Raw genomic sequence first — 24110 nt, forward strand, 5'->3', positions numbered from 1 at the left:
GGGGTGGGGGAGATAAGCTGTATGGATAGATAAAGCAAGTAGGAGTCTACCCTAGCACAATTTGCAGATGGCACAAAAAGAAAATGTCAGTCTTTTATTAAACACTAGTAACAATTGTTTCAATTGTTTCTTGTTAAACTTAAAACTTGGCAAGAGCTTTATATCTAATTTCTCACTGTTTTACTGAGGAGGTAGAAGTTGATGGGAAAGAGTTGTAAACGTAGTTATACTTCCTTTATAAAGTAAAATATAAGCAATCCTGAGTACAGCATTAGAATGAAATAGAAACAGTCATTTTGAAGAACAAAACTCCTGGATATAGCTAAAATGTTAAATTAATGACATAATGCCATATCCAACTAAGGAGATAAAAAATGTGTAAGTGTCCAGAAAAAAAAGTAATTAGATGAGCCTGAACAAAGAGAAACACATTTGTTTGGGTTTTTTAAAAATTCTTTATTCCATAATTTTCCTTTAAAAAAAAAAAAAAGGGTCAATCAGTGTTAAACACCATGCATCATTTTGGAAGCTCAAATCTGAGTTGCTTATCAATAATAGCCTCTGTTTTCCAGGATAGAGAGTTCTTTGGTTGGTTGGTTTGTTGTTGAGGTGTTTTTGTTGTTTTTTTTTCCCCTGTGTATGTATGGCCTGCATTACTGAGCACATTGCTGTGCATTTGTTGTGTTTTAAGAAATTCTGAAATAAAATAACTAAGATTTTACATGGCATATTAATTTCACTTCTCATCATCATTCATAGGCTTGAATCCTTTTTCTTCATTCTTTTCAGTCACTCCTCACAAGCACGTGTTTCCAAGTTCTTGATGTTTCAGACTAGCTTTCTGTGAGTTTTTACTCAGTTCTAGGTTTGTTTTTTTACTTTGGAGATACATGTTCACAATATTCCTTTATTCCAGATTAAAATAAAATTGCTATAATTTGCATAAAACCCAAGTTTGTAGTTGTATGGAAATCACACTCAAAGTGCTCACTGTCTTTTAAAATGCTACAATTTCCCTCCTTTTTTTTCCTGTTTGAAAAGGCAGACTTAAAATACAATCTGTGGGCAATGAAATTATTGCTTTTCCATATGATTTCTTTTACTGAAAAATTATTAATTACTGATAACCAAAAATAAAGGAAGGAAAAATATTTTTTTAATTTATTTTTTCTACCCAAAACCTGAATGTTGCAGTCATTTAACGTGTAACCAACATAACTCCACAGTAATTCTGCTGGTTCATATACTTCTGAAATTTAAAGCAATGTGTCAGAGGCTAAAGTTCTTTTTTCTGTGCTGATCTGTTTCAGCTGTGCATTGCTTGAATATACTCTCAAATATTTTCTAAGATGGACAGATCATTTATCTGAAGTTGAATAATTTAAGAATTTAAGATGCTCTTAAGAAACAGGGTTTACAAGAGCTGACATGTTTTCAAACTTGGTTGACACCCTGTGTCTTTAACAGAAGTTGACAAGACAGAGCTCCTGCTCTTCCAAGTCTTTTTATGTGGTCTTGAAAAAGAAAAATCACCTTCCCTACTCCTGCATTTGTCAGGATAAATATTCAACATTAGACAAGAGACAATATCCATTATTTTAGAGGGGGAAAAAAAAAATAGGGTGGTGATAAGTCCCGTAGGAGATTCACATATCTGAAGAGCCTAGCAAGGTTATCTGTCTGTGCACCACTGCCTCCCAATGAAAGATTGACAATTGAAGAGGAAAGATCTTCTCTAGCAAACATTTTCCTTATTGACATGATCTTTTATTGTTTATCCATGCTCACCATAGCAGGGAAGACATATTTTCCTCCAAAGAGCCTATTTATACCTCTATCTAATTTTCCATTTCAATGGCTTTATGACACGTCCTTCAGTTTTGCAGAGTTTTCTCTTCTAGAGTTTTCCTTCTCTCACAAGCTGAGAGGCACAACTGGAGAAAAAAGGACATTGTAGATTTTTTTTTTTTTTTCCCCAATTAGACCAGGTGAAAAAAAAAAAGCACAAAACATGGAGTATGAATACACATTCTGCATTTCCTGCAGATGTGCTACTGGCTAGCCAAGTGATTTAAGCCTCAATTTAAAAAGCCTTAATGAAACAGGAAGGAGTAGGAATGCCTCTCTAGAGCACAATGAATTAAATAGGTTTCTTTCAGCTGTTTTGCAGGTACAAGAGAGGTATGTCTGTGCCTATTTGGGCTTGGCAAGAGTGGAAAAACCCCGAGGACACAGGCTCAATGACACCATGGTTGAGTAATTTCCGTATCAAATGCTGATGCAGCTTGTTTCACTTTTTCAGACAAGTGGTTCCTGTCATTTCCCATGAAAGCAAAGTGATGCACACAAACACAAAAAGATTATTTTCTTCCCTTTGGGAGCTACCATTAGTTAGAAACACCCAAAGGAAATGTTGGGATATTTCTAGAGCATGCAATATAGAGGTAGGTCCAAGAGGATTAAAATTATGGCTGTTCAGGGTATCCAATACTATTATTTATTTAGTTATTTAAGGATATGCTGCAAGGTAGGTCATTGTTCCCTAGGAGGAGAGTAAAGTTCTTTCCATGGAAGCACTTTGAAAAGGTGATTAAGATGTCTCAGACATCCCCACTGCTAGCTTTCTCTGTGGAAGGTTAAGGCCAGATCCCTGTGACCCAAACTGTGCTGTCTGCAGCTTTGAGGCACCAGGGACAAAAGTCACAGCTGCTGTCATCACACCAGCCACCTCTTTGGTCTCTTATGTGCTGCAAAGATTTCTCAAGCTAGTTTTCATTAGTCTAGCTGCTCAAAGTTTTTGGCTGCTTAAGGAGCTAGAGACTGCAAAACATAATGTTGAGTTTCTGCTCTGTTGCACACATCACAGAGAGGACTGAGATGGGCTGACTGCTGGCTTCTCTGGTAGACCTCTATCTATTCCTCACAAAGCTTCAATAAGGATCACATTTATTTACCCTGCAGAATGCCTTGATAGGGGATGGGAATCTGTCCATAAACAATGTCTTTATCATATAATAACATCATTTAGAAGGGAAATGAGGAGGTCTCTAGACTGACCTCCTGCTCAAAATGTGTGGAGCTGTGAGGTCAGAACAGATTCTTCAGAGCTTTATCCAGTCATGTCTTGAAAAATTTCAAGGATCGAGACAGTTCCAATGCTCGAATGTTCTTGTTGTGAAAAAGTTTCCTCTTGTATATGGCCTGAACTTATCCTGATTCGATTTATGGCCACTTTTTTTTTTTGTTTGTTTTGATTTGTTTTTTGTTTTGTTATCCTATCCTGCTCCTTGGTAAAGAGCCTGGCACTGTCTTCTCAATTAGTTTCTTATAGTTACTGGAATGTCAGGTCCCCCCAAAGCTTTTATTTCTCCATCCTGTTGCTGTACGCAGATAATTTTCCTTATTTAGTCACTAATACTGAGGTTTTGGTTATTGTTGTGTCTATTTATTAATTAGATATGTATTACAAGTAAAATCAATTCTTCTCTCCTCTGTCATATGATGATAAACTCTACTAGAATGACCCACAAATCTATAGGCACTCATTAATCTAGCCCCATTTCCCTGTTTAGTCAGATGGAAATTCTTTGTGATTCAGGCTTAGCTTTTAAATATGCAAACTTTGTCTACTGAAGTGTTGGAGGCAACATTCCTCTGCCTCAGCAAACACTGCAGGGCCCATTTTTATTTTGAAAATATGGTGGGAGCTGACAGAGAATTACCCATTCACTCATGGGACGCAACATCTGCAAAGGGCTGAAGGCTATTTTCCTAGCAGGACTGTATTTTTGAAGATGTTTTATAAGTTGTTTGAAGAATAGGGTCATGGCTTGCTAGCTGAGAAATTAGTGTATGGATTAGATGTAGTTTCATTTCCCTAATCAAGTATGGATTTCTGTTTCAACTGCATGGGTCTAAATAACAGGGCAATTATCTCCTCTTTCTTTATAGTCAAAGAAGGACAGCAGGCACTTCCAGGGAATTATCAGTTTCCTCATAAACCAGACACTTGGGAAAGTCCAGTCCTATAAGCACCTCTTTTAGTCTAATGACTCTTAAGGAAAAACCTAGTTTCCTAATTTAGGTGCAGACACCTGCAATTCAGACTCTAAAGTTAGGTGAGATGAATCCTATTCTCAGATTTTCTGAGCCTCAGTTCTTACCTTTAAAATTATCTGCTGTGTCTCAGGAGGGATTAATTAGAAGTATAAGAGCCTTAAGGATTTTGAGGCATCCAATTGCCATGTAATAGAAGGATCTAGGGACTTTGGTTAAGTAACATATATGCATCCAGTAAGGTATAGATAGTGTAGCTGTGTTAGGTGAAAGCAATACAAAGAATATGATGACAGATCTTTAGCTGAGGTCCTCTCAGAAATTTTCATAACACACCTGCCATCTTCTTCTTCCAGATCAGAGCATGGAGAAGGTAGATACTGCTTCTCCATGCAGGTGAATCTGTCTTTCATCATCAGCACTGTGCAAAAGAGGAGGAATCAAATTAAACAAAACTCAGAAACTTGCATCAGCTTCTTCAGTTGCAAATCACGCTTTAAATTTTTATGTGGAATGGTGTGATGTGTATAATGTATGATTCCATTTCAGGTAATTACATTCTGCCTGCTTAAAATTCTCCCTGTAGTTTCCACTTGGAAAATGATTCTTCATTTCTCCCTCCTGCACCCCGCTGGGTGGGTACTATTGCTGTCAGAGAGTGGTTGCTGTGTGCCATCCCCATGCCCTCCATGTACATCCATACACAAATTGCAGTGATGTTAGATTGAGCCCTGCATATGCAGATTTTTGTCCTACCTGCAACTGAAATTGGTTGGAATTGCCTGGGTGCGGCTGAGAGCAATATCTGACCTGCAGTTTTCAAACCACAGGAGATGAAAACAGTTGCGAATATCCAGTGTTATAGCCAGTCTTTGTGTCTAGAGAACAACTTTTCAGCAAGAATCCAGAATTATATAAATCTCTCTCATGTCCCAGTGAAGCAGATTAACTTAATTTGATGGACTCTGTGACCAGGTAATCTGAGGCAGGGAGACTTGGAGCAAGCTGCCAGGGCCCAGGCAGTGTGAGTGGAGTCAGGTGAGCGTTGGCAATAGTCTGAGCTGCTCAGGAAGGTAAGAGCCTCCAACATGGATTACATGGTGATTTAATTGGTCTGTTTTACTGGGCTAACAGCCTAGGAGAACTCATATGGTCGCTGCCCATTGTAAAAGGTACTAACGAGAAGCAGACAAGGGATAGCTTGTCTTAAAGCTTCAACTAAACTGTCAACACTTTTAAACTCTGCATGGAGATAGTGTAACAACATGGCTAGAAGACAATGGATGCCAGCTTTCCCCTCATCTACACACAGAATAAGCCTTATTCTGTGGCTCTGAAGGATAGGCCCATTGTTTGTCTGGGTTTAAAACTCCCTAGGTACACGTTTTCTTTGAATTGTAGTTGTTCTGGTTTGTTGTTGGGTTTTTTTTGTGGTGTTTTTATTTTGTTTTGTGTTTTGTTTTTGTTTTTCTTCTGAGATGCTGTGTCTGTCTTCCCAGGCAGCTGCAGCACTGTGGTGTTTGCTAGCAGCCCTGGAACCTGCTTCCTGGTGGTCTTGAAATGAGGCAAGAAGACTCAAGTGTTCACTCTGCAGACTGTACTGCTTCATTCTTCTCCTATATTCCAACAACGGATAAATTTTTCATTTTTAAATTTTTTTTTCAATTCCCTTGCAAACGTTTCCTTCTCAAGATGTATTTACATTTTATTCATGACTGTCAGGATTAATTTCAGTGCTTCACGCTGCCTGTGACTCCTCATGTATAATGAATGAAGCAGCAGCTGCTGCAGCTGACAGCCTGGGCACTCCAAGGGCGTATATACACCAGATCATTGGCAACTTCTTACCAAAAAGGATTTTAATACCCCTGCTGTCTGAACTGCACTTTTGGCCAGGGCATGCTTTAGGAAAGATTTGTGGCAACTCTAAGGAGAAGGTACTTTTCAAATTACTTTCTTGCTCTTTTACTATGTGCATTGATAATAGCAAAGACTTCAGATTCAGCAGTGGCTATGGGCTGTAAAACGTCAAGTGTCTGATCTTGATCACCATGGTGAGATCCCGTGGAATTACTTAACCATCTCACTACTGTAAGAAACTAATCCTGGATCTTGAGTAGAACACAGATATAGCCTGTTTTTCATCACAGAGAATAACTTATTTATAACATAACTTTCTAGAGGCCAAGTATAGTTTTGCACCCAATATGCTCTCAGGGAGTCAGAACGATCGCTGCCTCTGCCATTGAGTTCCTGAGTAGCCATTGTCATGTCACTACCTCTTGGTGTCACGTGCTCTTCACATTCAAAATGGGAGGTTAATATTTTTTTTTTCCCTGGCATTTTTCCTATTTAGATTAAAAGCTTTTTTAAAGAAGTGTATTAAATATTTTAATGGATCCTAACACTCTGGCATCTTGATACTCCTGGAGATTTTTAGGCCAAGCCATAATAAGTATAATTATAGTAATAAAAAAATGGTTTGGAGATCCCTAGTTCAATTGCTACTCCAGCCACGTATAGCACCCATTTGCAATCAAGCAGAAAAAGAACTGTAGAAGTTATCTCAAAATACACTGCTTGGTGTTTTTTTGTTTGTTTTTTAAATTCTGGAAAAATCAATTTTGAAGTAACTTGGAAAAAGTTATTTCAGATTAACCTTTAAAGACACAAAAAATTCAACATTTCTAGATAATCAAATTTACTAAAATAGAAAAGGTCATAATTTTAAGTTTCAATATTTCTAATTATTATGGCCTTATTTAATTTTTACTCCATAAATACTTTTAATATTTTGGCTTCTTTGCCATTTTTGGGTTGTAAAGCAACTTCCAGGACACCAGACTGTCATCTCAGACTCAAAATTTATTTTCAAAACATGTCAGTCTAAACCTCAAAAGACAACTCTCATCTTCCTGTCCTCTTGTGAATACAGCCCACAGATAGGAGTACAGGATCTTTTTTCAAGTCATTGTTAACTATCATGTTTCATCTGGCTCATAAAAATCATGCTTCCTTAAAACAAAATGATAATCAGTGTTGAGTCTTACAAGGTGTTGTTACTAAAATTTCTTCCAAAAGACTGTGTAAACATTACATTTTTAGCGAATAATTAAATAGCTAATTCCAGACAAATTTGACAGATTAACTAGGTGAAAAACTATTAATCCAGAGAGTAAGGTTTTATGCTCTGACTCTTACTGACTAATTTTAACACTGTCTATTTGTCAAATGAAAGATTTTGTTAATTTTTCACAGGTAGGAAAAGTGAGGTCTGTGATGTGCAGATGGTTTGTCAAAGATTCAGCCAATGGAAAAATCAGGATCATCACTCGGAGGGATTCTTAGCCTGCAGCACTGCACACAGCCAGCACACTCAGCTGGCATCAGCAGATAGAAATAAACGGTGTGGTGCTACTCAGAAGAGAGCACATACTTTGATGGGTTTTGCAGATGAAATGTCTCTGGCCCTTCACTCTGCCCACTCCTGCAGGGGAATTCAGAACCATTCCTTTTTACAGTATTTGAGTAAGGATTTTTTTTCCACCTCATTTCTCCAGTAGTTTGTTAAGAAGCTACCCAAATATTGTGACTTCTGCTGATTTTCCCCACAGTTCTGTATTTGCATTTGTGTTTTGTTTGTTTGTTGTGGGGTTTTTTTTGGTTGGTTGGTTGGTTGGTTTTTTTTCTGCTAGCTGAAGGCAATGCAAGGTAAATTGTCCCTTTCATAAACCAGATATGTCTCCAGTCAAGATGTTCAGATTCATTAGACAAGCTATCACTTAAACTATTCTTCTTACTTGTCTATTGTACACTTGCAAATTTTGTAACCAAAAGAGGTTTAAGAGAATTTATTAAATGGGAAAATCCAGGTGCTGGTGACTCAGAAGACACAACTGTTCTCTTTGTAAGTGATAATTTTTTTGAATGATTGTGATCAGGACACTAACCAGATCTCATCCCCCATACACAAAGCCATTCATCCTTGTAATTATCAACTGCAAGGTAACTCCTTTTTTGTGAGACTTAACATCCTGGCCATGATCCTGGTTGTACTGTTAAAATATATGATTTCTAAAATATACCCTGCATTTTCATCTGGGTACTATGTTCTTTATCTACTGCCATAATGGTATGTGTTATTGCTATGCACATTTAAACATTGAGTGACTACTCTGAATTCAAGTGGATATTGCTATTTTCTGCACTGCATTTTCTGCTATAGAAACTTCCAGATTCATAATTTCCAAACCTGTGAGAGCAAAGCCTTTTTTATCTCTTAGGGAAATAAAGACAGTCACACATATGCTGTCTCCCATGAGATCCTGAAAAAAGATCTATTTGTGCATAATCTGCTTCTTGGACCCTCACACACCCCAGCTCAAGATGCCTTTGATTTTTTTTTGTATCTACTGTCTGTCAACAACGTGCCATATATATACATATACATATATGTTGTCACCGTATATATATAAAATATCTCTAGGAGCTGAGAGGGAATTAGTGTAATAGAATTCTTCCAGCTTCTATACTTTTTAGCAGAAAGGTCTTTCTGGAGCTGAGTGCCTCTGAGAAGAATACATTCCTTGTATTGAATGTCTCTCTTATCCTTCTTTAATTTATTCAGAAGTATTTATATCATAATGCCATGGACTATTTGGCTGTTCGATCCCAGCACCAAGGAAATTAGATTTTTAATTTTTCTGTCATGGAAAAATAATAGAAGATCCTGACGATCATCGTTATAGTCGTTAAACAAAACTTTGTCAGGAGCGAAGTGGAAGTCTGCTCTGAACTCTCCTCCTAGCATCTACCTGAGCTGAAGGAGATGCATGGCTGGACTCCTCATGGCTTGCTTCAAGCAGGCCCATTTTAAAGACTTTCAGAAATAACTCAAACTAAGGAGAAATGACAGAGTCCGACAGTAGACAATATTGATTGGATTTTTAAAAGAGTGGCCATGTATGCCATAGGTACACTGATCTCTGACATCTTTTACCCCTGGGGTGGTCTATGCCATTAAGCATTGCTTTAAGCTAGAAGGCAGGCAGACAGACCTTCTGGTCTCAGTTCTGACTCTCCTTCTGTTTGCTCAGTTTACTGTGCTGTTTAATAATGGGCAGCTTATTCCTTTCTACTTTTGAAACTACAACTACAGAAACATGCTCACCAGTGACATGATAGTCATTGTCCCAAAAGTGAACTGGAGTGGCTGAGCAAGCCTTGCTTGTTACTGGCAGGCAACCAGCCTAACTTAATATAGTTTCATAGGTTAAAAAGTTGTATATTGTGCTCCAGTTAGCAGTGGGGACATGCTCAGTGTTTTTTTCAGTCTAAAACCTTGGTTACAAGCCACTTGAATTGCACCCTGAAATAAGGATTGATGGCATTTTCTCAGCCCAATTCACTGAAGAATTATCAGAAAAAATTCCTCATTATTCAATTAAATGGCCTTGTTTCATGCAGAGAAGACTCAGAACCAGGAATGGAGAATAACAAACACTTCTGGTCCAAAGCCTGGTCAGGAGAAGAACCAGAGAATAAGAATGGTTCTGTATAGCTTCATCCAAACTGTGTGAATTGCTCTATGTTGTATCAAAAAGCTAAGGTGATATTTGCTTCTTATATGAATGATTTCAAGGTTTATCTTGTCTTTTGCAAATATGAAAAAACAGTAGCAAGGACTCTTAACCCCCCACAGATAGTTTCAAGTTATAAATGAGTTTTCCGGGCTCTTTGGAAACTGCTTGTCTCCCCATCTGAATGATTTTGTTCACCTCCCTCTTTCACGTTAAAGAAAGAAATAATGACTTCTTCACTGGTGAAAAGAAGTGTGTCTTGTACTGGTACTTCTAAGTCTGTAGAAGTTACCCGGGAAGTATACTAATTCCAGCTGGGAATGGGATGTGTGTATGGCAATGTACACATATATATTTAGAAAGTGAGCTTTAATTTCAGATTGCTAACAATTCCTGATCCAAAACATTGTAGTTTAAGCAAAATTGGTACAGCAATGCTGAGCTTATTATAGTTTAGGACTCTAAAAAAGAGCAGAAAAGACTCCTGAGCACTCAAATCCAATTGCTTATACTGTTACATTGCTAGAATGGTCTCCAGAGGGTATTTGGCCCATGCACTCTCCCAGATAATCAGGATTTAGCAGGGGCCACAAGCCTCTCTCAATAGGCAGCCTGAATGAAATTACCCTGTTGGAAGGATGAGAGAATTCAGTGGTACAGCTGTATGCCAGTCTGTAGCTGTTCTCCTCCATGCTAAAGAGAGTACTGGCATAATTAATTTATAGCATGAGAGATAAAATCAGAGCATCTCTATATCTATGTGCAGAGCTTTTTATTTTTTTTCTTTGTGTGTTTGTGTTTTGTGGCTTTTTTTGTTGTTGTGTTTTTCTCTAGAATACATAAGGTTATTGCTGCATACAGGCCTCTTTTTGTCTTACATACAAGAATCTAAATTCAGAATAACAAGGCAGAAACTAGTGCAAGTAATCCTGATGAGCTAAAGGCAAGAGAGATCAGAGACATAAGAAAAAGATTGTTTAAATATTCTTAAACTAGGGTCTAAACACATCATTATTAAGGATCACCCTACCTATGAAACATCTAAACATGGGACCAGTTCCCTCAAAAACTACCCGGCTTCTGCACAGTGCTTTTCTGTCCAGACTTTATGATTCAGTAACAGTCCTTATTGAGTAAAAGGAGACTTCAGGCAGTATTCCTGCAGTCAGTATTTAAAGTGCACTTGATTGCATTAATATTTGTATATGGTGCGTTACATAAGCAGAAAATGATTAAGACACATTTGTTGAACTGTTACCACTGTTCTTACCAATAATAACAGCCACCATTATGCATGCAAAATGCAATCAGATGCTGTGCTTCAGGATGTCAGCTGATTGCTTCTGTTGCTGAAGGTACGCAGAGGAGAGTCAGAAAGCCATTTCTTGTCCTTATGTATTGCCATAACTTAAGGCACGAAGGAAGGTGGACATGATGAACCACTGGTCTTACACAGAGTGGCACGTATTACTAAGACCTAAGTTAGCTTTGCCTTGGTGCTTTGTCTGGATGACTAGCACTTAATAAGGACTCTCTTTTCTTTTTGTTTTTTTGCTGTGCCATGAAGGATCTTTCAGAAAACTGGGCTCGTCTCCAAAGGGCAGCCAGACTTTGCGTGTCGTATCCTGCAAAAGCCCCTGGGTGAGTGAGAAGGGTAGTTCTGTTTTTGTGGCAGAGTAATGGAAGAAACTGTAGTGAGATTAATGTTAATATAGCCTTCAGAAAGCAGTTTCTCTTTCCTGAGCTCTCAGAAAAGTAACTGTATCTCTGATTAACCATTTATTCCCAGAGCATATACTGGGAATATCCTAGCTATGTACTGTCACTTCCTACACAGATAACCCTTATAATATCATGCAGGTCTCCATGACCACCCTGCTACCCATCTTCTTCTCCAAGACTTGTCCAAGCCAGCCCCTAAGGCAGGTGGGTCAGCCTTTTAACTTCTCTGTGGACCACAAAGGGAGGTACAGGCCTGCTCTCACATACAGCAGCACCAAGCTAGTTTCTGCAGCCTAGCTCCAGCTTTGCACCAGAAAAAGAGGGAGAAGATTCAGGCCAAGCAACTGTCTGTGAGTGATTAGAAGCAAATGGGATTTGGCAAATATCAAGTTGGCAGGAAGCATTAGAGAGAAGCTCTTCATCAGGAGTTCCCCATGGTGCTTTGAGGGGTCATTGTATGCACTGGCAGAATTCTCATGTTTTCTTGCTTCTTCCTTCCCAGATGCATTTTGAGGGGGAAGATCAATCTCTGCCACATAATCACTTCATTCCTCCCTTTCCCCGTAGTGGTCCGTTCCTTTGCACGCTTGTTTATCATGCTGAGCCATGATGTTGGACTTTTCTGTTTTTCCCCTGCCCCCCTTTCTCCCCTTACATAAATTTTTGTTGTAGAAGCAGAGCCTCAAGAATATTTTGATCAGTAAAATTCTCAGGGCTTCATAAATTGCTTGTAAGTCTAAATGAACTCTGCATTTAATAGGACACTTGCAAGGAACTGATTGAAGGAGTAGTTCCTGCTTCTGTTTTGTCCTTGCAGGCGTCTAAGGCACAGACAGGAAAAGTCTTTAACTCACTACTGTGATAGAGGCATCATGCTTTACTGAAGGAAAGGAGTAGATGCTCATAAAACTATGGAGTCTGGGGTTGTTCAGCCTTTCCTGCCTATTTTCTTCACATTGCAAATGATCTAAGTAAATTTCTCTTACTGTCCAGGCAAGGGCACTTATCATATTGGGGCTGTATAGTGCATCTGGAGTCTATCAGATTGGACAGGTAACCAGAGATTTGAACTCCCCTTAATTCCTATATTCCATGCATCTTAGGCATTAAAAAAAAATGTCTGAAGGTATAAATTTGGTCAGAAAAAAGTTTTACCATGGGGACTTGGGTGAAATTTGGGTCATTTGTTCCTGGGCTTTGTTAAATTATTGATGGTTGTGGCTGTTATGTAACATTAGCAGAGATAAGGTTTGCTGTGGAGCATGAGATAAGGGTCAAAGAGAGAAATTATGTTTATTGTGGGGGGGAAAAGCCCCAAAACAACTAATAATATTCAGGCTGGAAGATGGATATTCATCAGGCTAAAGTGGAGGGGAAGAACAGGGAAGCATTAAATGAAGTCTGATTTCAAAAAGCTGAGACAGCTTTAAGAAATCAACAGGGCTGAGTTTTTTGTGTTTGTATTTTTTTTTCTGCCATGGGACTATAGTTCCTCCAAACAGAAAGACGGGCCACGATAGAGCCATAGGTTGAGTATTTTAGAGTCTGTAGGTTCAATGCAAAGATAGACTGTGGTACACATAGCAAAGGACAGAAATATTTCCATGTCTGTGATGGAGCTCCCCAGATTTCTTCTCAACCCCCTGAAGCCTGACGTTGCTGTCTGAGGCTGCCCTGGATCAGGACCATGGAGGTAGAGCTGTGTATACCTGCCCTGGCTGCTAAATGCAGTTGTGCTATAGTGTCTCTATGCTGGAAAAGGATAAGCTATCCATGTATGTGGGTGTGAATGTGCACCTATCACTGCTAACAAAAATCCAAGGGTTTGTCAATCAACATTTGAGGAGTTTATCTGGTTCATACATTAAACTGTCTGCTGAATTACCGGAGTCCAGTTTTGCATGCTTCAGCTGCAGACAGCAAACGTATTGAGCAAATTCCTAATGAACTGATTACTCAGCTTAGCATTTAAACTGCCACATTTAACATCCCTCAACCCCCATAAACATTTTGAACTACTAAAGGGATTACGGCTGCCAGGTTTGCTGTGTCATACCTAAAAAATAACCTAAGGATGTAATCAAAGATATAATCAGAAACAAGAATAACTGAAGGAAGTGCTGAGATGATAAGAAGCATTTAACTCAAAGAAAAAATTGTACTGAGAATTAATTTTCAAGTAGGTTTGTTGAAAATAAGTGTAAAGGACACAGGTGCAATATTTCCCCTAAACACATGTACAAAGTTATATACTGGTTTTGGCCATTTTTAGTAAACATTTTCATATTCTCAGCTTTTTTTTCTTTTTCTTTTTTTTTTTCCTAGATTTTCAAACACCTTCTTCCAAAATTGGGAATGAGGGGAAAACTGCTGAGCTCCTTGAAATAAATAGTAAGATTTTCATGGGCTCTGGGTATTTCAAACCTTAGTGATGACATTTACACCTAGAGAAAAAAGACCAATCCAATTCTATCTGTTGAAATTTTCAGACAATCTCCTTTTCAAATTAAAACTTACATATGGCTATTGAGGCAACCTTCTGTGAGTGACTAGGTTTTCACAGGAATTGAGGACACATAGTTGTCCCTTTTTGATCATGAGATTTTTCTCTTCTTGAGACAGGGCATTCCAGCTTTTGAGTGGTTCCAAGACTTGACAGGACTCAGCCCTGTACAGCAGTGCAACCTCTGTTTGCTGGAAGAAAGGCCAAAATGATTAATTCGTGCTCCATATATATGTAGTTGTGTAGGTGGGGCATATTTCTAATTTGCAGAGTGCTGAGGACCACAGACTGGCTCACAAGGACCAAAAAATAACCACTGGGAGATGCAGAAAGTCAGAAAAAAAAAGTTAATCCAAGAAGGGGACTTAGAAAATGAATTGTTTTGCTGATCTATAAGAATAGCTGCTTCTCATCAAATTTACAGATGTTTCTTGATGTTTGGGAAGGAAGAAAATTCCTTTCATTTAGGAGGAAGACACTGTTACTGGTGGCAACACATTAATACAAATGGTCTGAAAGAAGGGATGCGCATATTAAAATGCCCTCGTTTGTCAGTTTTTAAGGAAAATACACTGCAGCAACTGTGTGTAAGGCTCACAGGATACCAAGCCTTCAGCAGTGGTCATGAAGGCTAACACCTGATTCAGATACAGCAGTAGAAAGATTTCTGCTGACCCTAGTGAACTTCAGTAAAGACTGCTCTATCTTATAACCTCTTGACACTGCAAGAACCCATTGGGGAAATTTTTCTTCCTGGCAAATGACTTTCACTCTGTGGTTGAAGAAAGTGAGAGGTTTCTCGTCTTTCTTTTCTGGTTCACGGCTATTAAGGAGTGTCTGTTCACACTCTGGACATACATCTGTTATCAGAGCTGAATATCTGTTCCAAGTATGTTTCCTCGTCTCTTAAATGTCATGGCTTTATCTTCACCAGCTCTTTGTATAGCACAGAAAAGGTGGATTTATCCACAGTATTCTATCTCTTCATATTATGTGATTCATCATAGATTTTGCCAAAGAGACTGGTAGGAGCAGAATAGTATAGAAAGGATCAAACTAGACGCTCCTGATATCCTTAGGTGGCATGACTATTTGCCCCAAATCCATTCCACATTGCCATCCGTTATTCTCCGTTTATCATCTAAGACCCAAGTTATGGCAGCGACAAAACTGTCAGCATCTCTTAGCTTTTGGGACACGCTTTAGTTTGTCACTTTGGTATTTTATATACATTTGTTGTCTTGGGGCACAGTTCCATGTTTTCAGCTGTAGGCAGAGGCTGTCAGGACTTCTAGAAGCTGAATCACCAAATGTCACGTTAAACAATTAGAAAATGTTAAAACCACTGTGAGCACTCATGCAAACCTTTGTTAGGAAACTTGCTGGACATCAGTTTAAGAACTCACTTGCACAGATATAGGGAACCAGAACAGTGTTTAACTCTTTAAAATCAGGCAACCATCCACAGTCCTTCTGAAGCTTTTTCTCTTTCACAGAATATTACTGGGGAAGATAAGTAATTCATACCACAGTTTTTCACTCTAGTTAGTAGTTCTTCTATAAGTAGATTGCAACATGCCAAATCCCACAGAGTTGTTTTCCCATTTGCAAAGGGTATAATGTAGTGGGTTTTTTGACATACAGTAGCTTCTTCATTGCCTTTGCCTTCACACCTCCCTTTCTAATGTGTGTGTTTCCATGTTATGTGTATACCTCTGTAAACAAAGAACAGGATGTTTTTTGAACATCAAAACTGTAGAAAAAGCATCCACATAGTCCACAAGAGCTAGTGAACTGAATTTTAGACTACGCAAAAAAGTTTCTCTCTGAAAGGATTTATCTGTGAAAGTTTATTTTATAGGTGAATTACATCTTAACTTCTCTGTTTGTGTCAGTTAGCACTGACATGAATGTTAATTAATATTAGAAAGCTAACAGATGCTTTACTGATATTTATTGTACCTGTTCCTTTCCATTGCTAGTGTGTAAATTGTGGAAAACAAATGGAAATTAATCAAAGTAGAAATCTGGCTCTATAAAAGAAATCGTGTTGCTTGGTAACAAGGACCCTGTGCCTGCCAGACATGGATCATGATCCCCCTGCTTTGTGTGGCATTCGAGTCAGAAGATAGCTATTATCACAGAGCTGCATGACATTTATCATACAGTTGCATAAACTGGCTAAATGAGTACCTACAGATGTTACTGGCTCCAACCTCTGCCTTTCTGAAGCCATTTTCTCTGGAAAGATTCTTTCTGTAGTGTATGATAATTTCTTATTTCTACTGCGTTACACACACCATTAATCTTCCTTCTCTTCCTAGTTCTTGCTGTCACCTCTTTTTGTAGCCAGAAGGGACTCAGCACTGCCAAATAAGAAACCTCCTGTCCTGTAATCTGGTGACAGCACCTCATATATGTTCCTAGCAGGGCAGCTTCAGGGGCTGTGTTCCCTCATGAACATCAACTGAGGAAGAAGATTTAAAGTAAGAAATTCCCTCCTAACCCATGAGACAGGAAGGTGCAGAAGAAGCAAAAAAAAAAAAAAAAAAATTGTACAGATAAAGGTAGCTATAGTCTTCAGTATAACTAGTTCCTTGCAAGCTGAGTTGCAGAGTACATTTTTAGACTTACCTAATGTATTCAGAGATTTCTTTGAAGTGCCCAAGGTATGTCAAGAGCAGATCTAAAAGTTGGGAGAGCCTGGAGTGGGTGACAGAAGGTGGGAACTTCCACACAACCTCCAACTATACTTTTACTTTCTCCAAATACTCTCAACAGAGGGAGAAGATGCAGAAATCAGTCATGAATGAAAAGCAATAATCAGCTGGGAGATAGGAATAGCAAAGTTGTGCTGTAGATTATAAAATAATGGCTAAAAGTAGGTACTGGAGATACTAAGGTAAAAGTATAGAATCATAGAATGGTTTGGGTTGGAAGGGACCTTAAAGTCCCAACCCCCCATGCCATGGGCAGGGAAACCTCCCATTAGACCAGGTTGCTCCAAACCCATCCATCATGGCCTTAAACACTTCCAGGGATGGGGCTTCCACAACTTCTTTGGGAAGCCTGTTTCAGTGTCTAAACACCCACACACTAAATAATTTCTTCCTAATATCTACTCTCTTTTAGTTTGAAACTGTTCTTCCTCATCCTATCACTACACGCCCTTGTAAAAAAAAACCCTCCTCAGGTTTCCTCTAGGCCCCTTCAAGGGGCTACAAGGTCTCCCTGGAGTCTTCTCATCTCAAGGTTGAACAATGCCAGCTACCTCAGCCTGTTTTCATAAAAGAGGTACTCCAGCCCTCTGATTGTCTTTGTGGCCCTCCTCTGGACTCACTCCAAGACCTCCATGTCCTTTTTGGATTGGGGGCACCAGAACTGGACACAGTACTCCAGGTGGGGTCTCACAAGAGCAAAGTAGAAGGTGAGAAATACTTCCCTTGCCATGCTTCTTCAGATGCAGCCCAGGACATAGCTGGCTTTCAGGGCTGCAAGCACAAGTTGCTGCCTCATGTTGAACTTCTTATCAACCAGTACCCCCAAGTCCATTTCCACAGGGCTGTTCTCAATCCATTCTCCACCCAACCAGCTAATATTTGCATTTGGATTAAAGTACAGTAAGCCTGGGCAGGAAAGAGAACTGTTGAAGGAACCAAAAAAAAAGATGCATCTTGTTCAGTACAACTCAGACAAGAGCATGGGGATCAACACAGTCAAAGCAAGCCCCATGAAGAGGAAGTTGCCAATATGATCTGGAGCAGAAAGTAGCATTTCAGTGTGTTTATAATGAAAGAGGATTTCTCTGCTCTTGGCATACATTATTCCACTGTCCAATGCCCTGTATATGTGTGTGTTAATTCAGCTACTGAATTGTTCATCAGCTTCCATGAGTTTATGTGTATCAGTAGTCACAGATAGTAGCTGCTAATGACTACTTGAGGCAGGCCTGGACAAGCTCAATGCACTCTAAGAAGTTTCCAGGGTTTCAGTAGAGATGGCACAGGAGTAAAATCAACATTTTCATAGCTGTTCTGTTGATCTATGTTTTCTAGAAGAAATGATACAATTTAAGCTTGCCTGCTGCTTGCTTATTGCTGACAGAATGCAACATCACAGCAACAACAATCTTGTTATTATTTTTAGATAACTTATCTGTAATTGGTTTTTAAGTGCTTTTCATCTCTTCCTCTATTTTTCTGGGTTTCTATGTATGCATCATCTCTCTCCCATCTGAGAGCATAGCTGATGACAGCTCAGTGATACCTTCCCGGTGTACTAGGAGGTGTCACTGTTGTCAAGGCAGAATGAATTTTTCCATGTGCTTGGTCGAAGAACACTATGTACTGTATACATTTCCCATCCTTAATACACCTGCCTCATGTCAAAATCTAGCAAAAGGTAGAAATATGCTTGCTCTCTACAGAAGAGGATGTTCTGCTTGGATGAATGCTAATCAGATGATTGCATTCAAGTCAAGACTCTCTTCAGATTGTTATGGCCCAGCTACAGGGGATTACTAATCAACAGGTTTTGGAAGAAAATCAGGTAGTTCAAGACCTCTTTTGACTAATGATCATTAGGCATTATGTTGCTAATTATAACCAAAGGGATTGTATACTTAGAAATCCTTTCCATACTAAAGCATGCCACATAGCATTATTTTGGCACTTCAATGCAGACAGGCAAACTGGGGCCTTGAAAAACTCCATGTGCTCCACAAAAACAAGTTTTACTTTTAATCTAGATGAGAACTTAGTTAGAAAGTGGTATGGAAATTGACACATCGAAGACATCAGGATGGTATTGTCACTCTGTGTCAAGAAATGCCCTACAGAGACGGTCAGACTAACTCTGACCACAGGCTGGGAATAGCCCCTCTGGGCTAGCACAGTGTTTTATTTGGCCAAATATTCTTGTAAACCCGGGTGCATTAGCCTATGCAAAATGCTTCATTCTTGAACCTGAGCTTGGCTGTTTCTGAATGGCATTGAAGTGCACAGTTGTGACATAAACACAGCTGACGGACTCTAAAAGAACCTGTAAGGCCAGCAGACACTCATTTTTGAAAGTTGCTTACTGAAACTAAGTTGCTCACCTCCACCTTAAGAAAATGTAAAGATCTAAAAAATCTGACAGGAATGGCAAATAGGTAGTGTATGCTTCTGCTGAGACACAGAAATCAGGGATTTTTTAAAGAGTTCTCTTCAGACATCTCTGAGGGACAGAGCTCCTCCTTTCACAGGACTGACTCTGGACCTCTTCCAACACTAGCAGCAGTCAAAATGGACCAAACTTACGTTCAGTGTCTATTATTTATATTAAACCTTGGGTGACAAAATTCGCGAATATGAGAACTTTCAAAGAGAGGGTGAGTGGGAAATTATTCATGCTATTTTTATTCTTCCCATACAAGTATTATAAGGCACCGACTGTCACTTGTTTTGTGTTCAGAATAAAATAATGAAGGTCCTTCTTCAGCTTTTGGGGAAGCTCTGGCTCTCCTTGCCATTGGGCTGTTAAATACAAACCACATTTATGTCTCAGAAAGTCCCTCATCTACAATTTTTTGTGATTTCTGAGTATTCTAGAGAAATGTTGACAAATACATGCTCAGTTTTTCCATAAATATTTGGTTTTGGCCGCTGTCAGAGACAGAAAATGGATCAGATGGCTCTTTCATCTGGACCTGTCATCAGACCCAAGATGTAAGGTCTAACTCTCATATATCCATTAGCTCCAAAGGTATTCAGTTTGCAATTTGACATGGCACTATTCAGAGAATTTCTTTGACTGCCTAGAAAGGTCAGGGTTTTTTAAAAAATAAATCTTATAATTATTTCTTTCTTGCATAGGTGATGTAAACTATGCTTCTTGTTTTATGACAAAACTTTTTATCCATGTTCTTATTGGTATGGTAAAATGGTAGTTAGAGCATTAGACTAGGAGGCTGGAAAGCTAGGTATTAGTTTCAGATATGTTACTGGTTTCTAATACAGCCTCAAGCAAAATAATTCTCTGTGCTTTTTCATCTGCAAAATGATGATGATGACAGAGCTCTGTGTAACCATTTGGCCATATTAAAATGGGAAGCACTGTTTGATAGCTTAGAGCTTATTATTATCACCATGCATAATGCAGGCCCTGCACAATCAGAGCATCATGAAATGCCTGCTTTTCTCACTTATATAACTTACTTCATGAACTGCAGAGCATTTCCATCTGAAGATGCACATCAGATGGAAATAAATTATGGGAAATGAACCTTCTGTATCTGTTTGTGGTTTTTGATGAAGCTATCAACTGTTAAAGCAGTCTCAGGAAACTATAGCAAGGCTTGTTGATCTTGGTTCTGTGGGATACTAGCATAATCTAACCACCCAGGGATCTATGAGCCAATCTACCCAACCAGGCAAAAGCCTCACCTGAGTAACTCCCTGGCAGCCTGACTTCCTGTGTCCATACAGGCAGCACTGTTGCTGCAAGCCCCCAAAGCTTTCTTTCCTCTCACTCAATGCAGGAAACGAGTGGTTTCAGTTGTATTTTCTGTAACTTCCAGGCCTTTCTGCCCCACTCTTTTAATAGTATCATTTCTAGTTGTACTGTGATGTTGCTATTGGGACAACGAGGCTATTTAATGAGCAGATAATCTTATTCCTTCATAGAGAGAAATTACTCAGCATTACAGTTTATCCACAGATCAAAGAGATTGTCAAATAAAATAGCATATTATGCCTGAAATGATTAAATAACCATGGAGATATTTGTCATTTTGCTATTCAGCAGACTGGTGTCAGCTGAGAAAGCAGATACCTTATTCCAAATTATGTTGGCTTCCCTTTGAAAGTGCAGCTACAGAAGGAAAGCAGTTGTCAAAACAGCAGTGTGGGGTTCCATATTTATTCTCTCTGTGACTTCCTGAGGAAATTTGTTCCATTTAGAAGTCACACAATGATTTTTTGAACTGCCAGCATTGCGACCTCAGACTTAGAAAATGGCATCAGAATTCTTCTGTTTCTTTTGTGCCACTAGCAGAGAAGATACTATGTTCACTATTAATCTGACAGGATTGGTGATGAACAAAGCAAAATAGGATTTAACTCACCTCTCATAACAATAGCAGAGTGATTTTTAATGTCTTTGCTTGTTTTGGTCATCTGCTTGTCAGTAATGGTGGAAGACAGGAGTAGTAGAACCAACGTAGTACTTTTTCCTAATGTTGCACAGCATTGCTTTAATGAACAAAAAGCAAGTTTTCAGCCACTATGGCAGAGACATTTGTTTGGCTAATTTTACAGTAAGTATATAAACTGACAATAGTGCATGTTTTGAATTTAATGCAAGAAGATGTTGCTCCAAATATGCAGTAACAGATACAGATATATTAATGCTTAGAAAGTATCTGTGGTCCTAACATAGATTTTCGAAGATCCCAAACCTATATGTGTGTATGTTTATGCTCTTCCTTACTCCTGGCAGATTTTTCTTCTCAATATTTCAAGCCTTTATTTACAGTAACAGGTTTAAATTCAGTCCCAGGCTGTTTAGATTTGTTGCCTTGCAAGTCATCAGAGCCAGAAACACCTGCAGTGTCCTACTGGAAGAAGGGTCTGTCAGGCTCTGATATACTCAGCAAGTGCTTTTTTATTCATGTCAAGTTGTGAGCTATATGACCTTAAAAACTATACTCTCTCTGATTTGTAGACACTCCAGCCTAAGCAATATTTAGAGATATACAAATTACATAAGTACTGACTTTCTATTGCTTCCAGAACCGTGGACATAGCTAAATCAACTGGCTTCACAGGCATGAGAGATACAAAAATTGTAGCAATAAAGATTTTATTACTCTGAAGTATTTCTAAAATAACCTTTCCCCCTCTCTCTTAAATGGAGAGTAAATGGAATACATGATAGTGTGGCAAGAGTGTTTTATTGCCATGCCTTAGTAAGGCAACCATTTCAAACTCATGCCAATAAAAGTCCAGCTCCTACTGCCATTACTCATTTGTACAATCCTAATGACTTTGATACAATGATATCCTTGAGCAATTTAATCAGAATTCAGTACAAAATATTAATTTCAGGGCTTTTTAATGAAAATTAGACATTTTTATCCATGCTATAAGTAATATTTTGGACTATGAAAAATCAATTGACATTTTAACATCTAATTCACTTTTCTAAAATAATAGCAACCTTTCAGGCTACTTGTTTACTTTTGCCTTTTTGTCTGCTGGGCCTAAAAATGGACTACTCTGCTTCACAGTGGATTTTCAATCAATCTCACTTTGTTCTCAGTTAAATGATGGGTTCAACAAAGCCAGAACAATTACTTTCATCAATTTCTCTTCATGACTTTGCTCTTTCTGCAGCTTCAGCTCTGAGGTTGCTGAGAGCTGGTTTGGTCACTACAGCGGATCCCAGAAACACCAACCCATGGCATCACCCCAGACACGTGTGCTCTCATCATTGCTTCAGAACATTTCCTGCTTAGTACCTAGTTGTGGAGGCTCAAACAGAGCTGCAGAGCTGACAAAGGGCTTTCCAAAGAACATCTCTGCTTGTACAGGGCTCCCTGAGAATAACTGCACAGCTGTATTACTGTGGTGAAAAGGTGATTTCAGGCAGCTGAGGATTTGGCTCATTGGGATGCGTCTCTGTGCTTCATTCACCCAGGGATAAGCTGGCTTGTGACTAGGGCTCCAAACAGACACAGTGGTGCAAATGCTGATAGCAATAAAGGTTGGTGATCAGCAATTGCTGTATCCAAGCTCTTCTGACAGCCCTAAGGTTGACATTTCTCTATCAGTATGCACAGATGATTAAATGAAGAATCACACCATTGGTTTTCCTGCCTCAGTCTCCTTAACCTGTCAAACTCCTGCCTTGCCACCATTTCCTGTACTCAGGCACTTGTCAGTCATAAGCAATCAGTGAGCTACTTCACAATTAGCAGGGAGAAAAGACACAATTTCTTTATGCTGCCCCAGACATTTAAAGCCAGGAGCAGAATAAGCTAGAAAAGTGTTCCACCCTCAGAGTGCTGCAAGTCAGTCTTCTTTAGCACAGCTTGTTTTCTGGGTTATGCTTTGCATTTTTTAGTAACAACACAAGAAGATGATGCCCTTGATATATTTCTTTTAATGGATTGAGGTTTAGCTACTACTGTGGCTGGCTGCCTTTGCATAAACCTTGGATTACTCTGTGTATTCAGTCTGCTTACAAGGCTTTGGTACTGAGGTGTTTCAAAACAAGCTTGTTAGAAAAACAAGAAAATAATGTCAGAAGGATTTTCTTTCACAAGGAAAAAATCACTACTGCAAGCAAAAAAAAAAAAAAAAAAGTTAGACCCAGACGGGTCTGCACTGGTAGCTAACCCCTTCCAAAGCATTTGTTGGACAGAGTATTTGTTGTACTTTATCAGGCTGACACCAGGGGTTTTCTTTTCAGTAACTGTGCATCTGCACAGGTGGGTTTCTGAGATTAGAGTAAGTGTCTGGTCTGTGGAATCAAATCTATGCTACTGATCAACAGGACCAAGAGCTCCCAATTGCAACTGAAGGTCTGTTGCCTGTGATTTGGATTGCATGCATAAAGAGAGCCAATGTTGCAGATTTTTCATCCTAGTTACCCAAGGCAAAATAGGCTGGGAGAAAATAGAATGGTCCAGCGCAACCAGTGAACACACTGGGCAGATAAATACCAAGGAAGAGAAAAGACCCAAATCTCATTAGTGTTATAATGACCTCATGCTAGACCATGCCATATTTTGTTGCTTGCTAGCATTCACCACTCTATCATATTTTCCACAATGAAACTCCAAGCCATCAAAAACTTGGGAGAGTGCATCAATTTACCCAGATGAAGTACACTAGGAAAACTGCTGTGGAAAGACAGAATATTAGCTTTTCCTCTTATGACTTTCTAGGATAAAATGCAGCCCTTTTCCGTATATCTGAATCTGCTTCATCTTAATTTGAGAGAACCGAAAGTTTCCTGAATCTCAACCAAATGTTAACCCTGCCTGTTCTGGAGAGTCTCTGTTGCCCAGATGATCTGTTTGGGTTGTTGGGGTTTTTTTGTTGGCTTTTTTGGTGTTTTGTTTTGAGGGTTTTTTTAACTATGGGAAAAGTGAATGGGATCAAAATATCCAGAGTTAGTTGCAGAATACAGAGACTGTGCATACTGGACAGTAGTAAAAAACATCCTGTGTTTTTTGTGATAAATTAAACATAATTGTTTTTCTC

General features: G+C 39.0%; 1 protein-coding gene across 4 annotated transcripts in view; it reads left to right on the plus strand.

Moving 5' to 3' along the window:
• The window catches only part of LRFN2 (leucine rich repeat and fibronectin type III domain containing 2), a 156436-nt gene that overhangs the window by 60089 nt on the left and 72237 nt on the right, over positions 1 to 24110 (plus strand). Inside the window, exon 1 of one of the 4 annotated variants that reach the window (XM_051615638.1) lies at positions 11240 to 11276. The exons of the other annotated variants lie outside the window; for them this stretch is intronic. The gene's annotated coding sequence lies outside the window, so the exon portion shown is untranslated. Of the gene's footprint in view, positions 1 to 11239; positions 11277 to 24110 lie in introns of those variants that run through there. 4 annotated transcript variants of the gene reach the window in all.

This window comes from Apus apus, chromosome 3 (assembly GCF_020740795.1).
Source record: "Apus apus isolate bApuApu2 chromosome 3, bApuApu2.pri.cur, whole genome shotgun sequence".
NCBI classification, from domain to species: domain Eukaryota; kingdom Metazoa; phylum Chordata; class Aves; order Apodiformes; family Apodidae; genus Apus; species Apus apus.